This window comes from Trachurus japonicus, chromosome 13 (assembly GCF_045865225.1).
Source record: "Trachurus japonicus isolate A0001 chromosome 13, Traja_1.0".
NCBI lineage: Eukaryota > Metazoa > Chordata > Actinopteri > Carangiformes > Carangidae > Trachurus > Trachurus japonicus.
The window spans coordinates 3,256,647-3,263,109 of record NC_140919.1 but is presented as its reverse complement, the minus strand read 5'-3'; positions in this window follow the sequence as shown (position 1 = coordinate 3,263,109).

Genomic DNA, 6,463 nt, shown 5'->3' with positions numbered 1-6,463 from the left:
CTGATATAGTCCATCAGATCTTTGTGTTCCCATCCCATGGAGAGTTCCATCTTTCCCACGTATGTAGCAGCGAGACTTCTTGAACTGCACTGTATTTCCTTTTCTTGTAGCAGCTCCCACTGAGAAAAGATTTCCGGATAACTTGGGAACATACAGCACATCATACATTGTGACATTTTTTACATCACTGACTTTGAATGTCATTCTGAGTTTGATGTTACCAAGTCCGAGTGCATCCACCACTCTACCATCACCAAGTTTTACAGACTGTGGTTCTGAAAACTGTTGGTAGTCTTGAAGACATTCTTTATAGCAAGTCATGTGCTTTGATGCTCCAGAGTCAATCAACCACTGAGCCTGTTGTGACATCTCATCCTGATTAGTCTCTTTCACTACAAAAGCACTCTCAGATGACTCTTCAGTATCCTCACACATCATGCTTTTGGCCTTGTGGAATTGATTTTTCTTTTTTCCTCTTGGACAGTCACGCTTTATATGACCTTCTTTTCCACATTTATAACATCTCCATGAGCTTGATCTCTCAGGTCCGACTGCCTTAGAATTAGGCTGCATATCTCCACGAACTTGCGTTGACATGGCTGATGCACCACCCGATGCAGCTCCATTATCATCTGCTTGCACTTTCTTTTGTTCTTCATTTATTAATGCTTGCTGAACAAACTGCAGTGTCAAATTGTCCATCTTTGTTTCTAATGCAGTGACAATTGTAGCATAGCTTGATGGCAAACTACCCAGGAGAGTTACAATCTGGTCTTCCTCTTCAATTATAGCACCTATTGCTCCAAGCTTGTCGGTCAGTTCCTTCATTCGTTTTAAATGTTCAGTTAAACTTTCTCCTTCCTTCATTTCACATCTGAAGTATTTTTTCTTTAGGAACAGTTTATTTGCAAGAGTGTCTCTCTCAAAATGTCCTCTGAGCGTATCCCACGCTTCTTTTGGAGTCTGACAGCTTGTTATCAGGTACAGCTGGGGTGTACTTACATTTAGCACCAAAACGGAGAATGCCTTTTCTTTCCGTCGTTGAAACTCAGCTTGTGTAGTAGCATTAGCTCCTGCTGCTAGCACATCCGTTTCCATTACCATGCCCCACAGTCCTTTTGCCTTCAGCAAGTGCTCCATCTGAAATTTCCATGTTGCCCAGTTCTCTGGTCCGCTCAGCTTGTCAATAAACAGCTTATCTTCCATTGTGAATCCCACAACACTGTTTATATCACGACACGGCTTTTCTGCGACGCTCTGGGCCCATAACCTCTTGTTGTCTCACGTGTTTTTTATTCAGAACAGGAAAACACTTACAAACGCCGTCAGTAGGGGGCAGTATAACATCTCAACACTGTGTCAAATTACTTTTTTTACAACAGTTATCTCTCACACACTAACACACAGTCTCTCTCTCTCTCTCTCTCTCTCCCTCTCTCTCTCTCTCTCTCTCTCTCTCTCTACGATATTGCTCAATTAAAAAAAAAAAAAAAGACGATATGCTTATACATACGCAGCTCATATCGACGGCCTTTCTGGTCTGATTGTTTATTGCCATGTCATTTAAAGGCCCCATGGCATGAAAAATGTGATTTTGGTTATTTTTTGGTGCTTGGGGAGGTCTCTGGGCCACGTATATACTGCCCCATGCATCAAACTGGTCATAAACGGAGAAACACACACCGCCCATTTGTAGGAACATTCTCTTTAAGACGAGCAGATAGCACTTCCTCCTTTCTGTGATGTCACACACAAGGTAACTCCGTCCACCGTGACCAGTTGTTTTTTTTTCAATTTTTATGAATGCAGCTTAGATTTCAGTTACTTGCCTGTGATTGGCCCGACCACATGCCACTCAAAAACAGTCAGCCAATCAGGGGAGAGGTTCTCATTCTCTCTTCTGATTGGCCAAATGACCTGTGCCTGCTAGAGCTCCAGAAAGAGGCAACAAAAAGGGGCAATATAAACGATATTAAGCAGATCACAGGTACTCAAAACCAATGATACGTCTTGTTAGGGATATCAGCAGGTAAATAAACCCAGAAAAAAGTGCACAGCATGGGGCCTTTAAGTCTGGTGCTTCCGGTGAGTTTAGAAACTAGATTCTGCTGTTCGTTCATGTTAGCAAAGACAGTTTACAGCAGTAAAGTAGGCTAATGCTACCTGTGATGCTAGCGCCTAGCGCCGCTGTTTTCTGTCTTCTCCCTCCCACAACAACACAACTTTCTTTAACTCCGGTTCCTGTCATTGGTCTGAAAACAGCGGTGTTGGGCTAAATGAAATCAGCCCCAATGACAAGTAAACCAAGGGGGTGGCACATGACGCCTGTCAATCACTAACCCTGTGTCAGCCCGCTGCTGATTGGTCAGAACCGCTCGGCCTGTGGGCTGAATGAAATTAGCCCCAACAGTCGGTCAATGGCGAGGGCGGGACATGGCACCTGTCAATCATCCACAGTCGGAAAATGAATGAGAGCAGACTCGGTGAGCTCGGGCTGATTAAAATTAGCCCATTTAGAGATATCCTGTGTTTTTCTTGAAACTATTTAAAGGGGACCTATTATGCTTTTCCAGCTTTTCAGACTTTTATATGTGTTTAAAATGTTGGATAATGGTTCTAGAGGCCGTGGAAGTGTCATATCATGAGGTTAATGCATTTGGAGGTAAACCCTGCTAGATAATTGGGATTTCTCTGCACACCTGTTACACTCGGTTGCGCTGAGTTTTTTTTGACAGGAGCTCGCGTCTACGTCGATGCGTGCCGGACTCCCCTACATGGTCATGCCGAGGTCTCTGCTCCAGCCCATAGACCGGCCCCGCCTCCTCCCATGCTGCTCTGTTGTGCCTGGTGTCACAGCGGAGAGCGGAGCAGAGCACTTCCTGCTTCTTCCCTGCATGTTTTAGCGCTGTAGCGTCACTTTACTGAGTTTTATGTAGGACGTTTCATGTAAGTGAAGCTGTACCTGTGTGAGGAGCGACGTACCGCCGGGGCGACGTTGTTTGCCGGACCGACGTAACGCTGGACCGACGGAGCTCCGGAGCTCCGGAGCTGCAGCGGCTCCTCACACAGGCAGAGCCCGTCTGCAGGCCTCCTTGGCCGGGCAGGCGTCCGTGCTCATCGCGGTAGAGAAAACCATCGCTAATAAACATACCCGCAGGTTTTTTAGACGTTTACCGCCGTGTGGTTAGTCTATTTAGCAGAATGTTGGTCTCATTGATGAAATCTTGTGGCAGTTGAATCAGTTTGAATGAAAAGTGAAGCTGTGAGAAGGAGGGGGAGAGGAGGTGCAGTGCTGCGGAGCTCTGTAGTCTATGTGCACAAATCACCACATTTACATCAATAAATAACTGTTTTACAATGAAGTGACCATTCTGCATATATTTTTAATTTATTTTATATAATTATTTTTGCATTTTTATATTACATGTTACATAGTTACAGTAGCCTACATGGCAAAGACGATACCATCTTTGGTTAGGGTGAGACTAGGTCATGGGCACATTTCATTACACAATGTAGACTGTTCAGATACATACTGATCTGGCAATTTGCCTACTGCAGATTTAGCTTTTGTTTGCATACTACATTTTGGCCAAATCAGTATAGGTACTAGTAGTAGACATCGTCATGGTAACGCAATGCTGAGGGAGTGGTTCATTTGCATTTAAAGGGAGGGGCCACTGAAACAGACCGTTTTGCAGAGCCCTGTTTTTGAGAATGCTGTGATGTTTGATCTTTGGGGTATTTTGACCGAAGCACGTCACAGACATGTCTTTAAGACACCCAGGAACTATTTTAGTTGGTGCAAAAAGGAGCATAATAGGTCCCCTTTAATATTGTTGCCACTTCAGATTTCACTAAGACTTATAACAATCTTTTGTATGTTATTTAGAGAATATTTTTCCTCATCTTTTGTTGTGTAATGCGGGGAGGGCTTAGCCCCACTAGCCCATTGATACCAGCCGTCACTGAAGACTGAAGACAATTTTATATTTAGGGCCCGAGCGTCGACGAGCGTCGGCGAAGGCCCTATTGAAATTGCTCTGTTTATTTTTCTTTTGCTTTTTCCACCCAAAGGATCGCATTTTTGGGGGCCTGAACATGATCGAAAATACATGATTCTTGGCACACACATAGGGACTGGCGAAAATGTACGTATTCTAAAGTTGTTTCAAATGGGCGGGGCAAAATGGCGCTCTAGCACCCCCTAAAGTTCAGCCCCTCTGACCAGTTTTACCTACATGCATGAAAATTTGTAGGCTCGTAGAACCCTTCAGGACGAACAAAAAAGCCTCTTGGGCTGATGGCCTAAACCCAATAGGAAGTCAGCCATTTTGATTTTATCCACACCTCGTATTTTAACGAACTCCTCCTAGCTTTTTCACCCGATTCACTTCAAATTTCTGTCAGACCATCAAGACCCCATGGCGATCAAAACTTATTAAAAGAATGTCTGTAGGTCAAAGGGCGTGGCCAATATGGCGCCGCCAATTCTGATTGCTCGGCATAAAATTTCGAACAGCTCTCACGCCCACATACTTGATCCCATCAACTTCAAACTTGGTGGACATGATGATGGCTCCGTCCTGATTTGCCCGATGTATTAATATCCCACCTTACTCATAGCACCCCCCGGTGGTAACAGGAAATGACCTGTTTTTACTCTAACATGTACTGATGCCACATACTTGACCCCATCAACTTCATTCCACTTCTAATACATGAAGAACAAGTTGGTGAAGCTACATCATGAACGCTGTGAAACTATGAGTAATGGCTTCCATGTGGCGACACGGCGACTATCAATCCCTTGCCAAGAAAATACGTTTGACTTTTTGATGGCTTTAATAAACTCGTATCATCATGAAAATTGATACAGAGGTCAATGGTCAAGGTCTTTGATCTGATAGGGGTCACGCCCATGGGCGGGGCCAAATGCCTCTATAGCGACCCCTTGAAATTTTCAGAAACCCCTCCCCATAGGGGTTTTTTGGAGTGGGAACATGAAAGTCGGTACACATGTGTATAGATAGATAGATAGATAGACATCTTTATTGGTAACATACAGAATGTTTTAAAAACAATAAAACATACGTCAACACAATTGCTACCAAAGGGATAAAAACTAGGGCTGTCAGAGTTAACGCGTTAATCGCGATGAGATTAATTTGAAAAATTAACGCGATTAAATTTTTTAATCGCGGTTAATCGCGGCCCATTTTGTCCTCTGTCTGCTGGACTGGAGGACTGGAGTGTGGGACCTCCAGTCCAGTAGGTGGCGGTAAGCCACCTTCAAGTTGGTTGCTACACAAATATACACAGTCTAACATATATCCACAGCTCCATCCATTGATTTTTTGACGGCTTTGTTGTAAACAAATGCACATGGCCATGTATTGATTTTTTTTGAAGGCATCGGTTGTCAACAAATGCACATGGCCAGGCAGAGACGTAGCAAAGTAAAGGGCAATTTCCACTGGATGCAATTCGTTTCAATTCTGTGTGAGTTTCATGCATCATGTGTTATGATTAGGTAGGCCTACTAGGTCTGGTCTAAAAGTTGTTTGTCTAGAGATTATAACACTTTGGAGTGTTGAAAGTTCAAAGCGCCATATATAATATTTTTAATAGAGATTAATCGCGAGTTAACTATGGAAAAAATGCGATTAATCGCGATTAGAAAAATTAATCGTTTGACAGCCCTAATAAAAACACAAAAAAGCCGTCGGCTTATTTCCATTGTGGTCCCTGAGTGTGTGTGTCCGTGCGTGTCAGTGGGTGTAAGTGCATGTCCATGAAGGGAATGTGAGGGTGTGTCTCCACACAGAGAAATCGGGGTGGGGGGACATATTTCAAAATACAGTTACAACTTGACAGTATTGAAAATATACAAATACATAGCTCAAAGAAAAAGGAACAACGACCATCTTTTGATCTTAAACTAAAAAGTTGCTCTCAGCCAACCCTTGAGGGCAATTTTAAAGGAAGTAAGTGAACTCATGCTCTTCATGGCTGAAGGCAGTCCATTCCATGCCAGTAAGTTGTCAAGGCGTGTAACGCCGCATTATGTAATAATGACGCATTATGTAATAATGTAATAAATCTTCACGTCATTATGTAATAACGCCGCATTTTGTAATAATCTGCCGCATTTTGTAATAAAAATCTTGAACGCAATATGTAATAAACTTCGCCGCATTTTGTAATAAGTTGTTACATTTTGCATCACTTATTACATATTGCGGGTGTTACACTTTTTTTTGAAAAAAATGTAATAATTTGGTGCATTATGTAATAAACCACCAAAATGGATGTCTTAATTAGAAAAAACATTAACAATAATACACGCTGCTCCTCCTCCCCCCTGAGCAGAGCGGTCTCCTCCGACAGCGGGTCCCACGCGGATGGTAACCGCTCCGCGTCTCTCCCTCCCCCCTTGCCCACCGACAATAATACGCCCGGG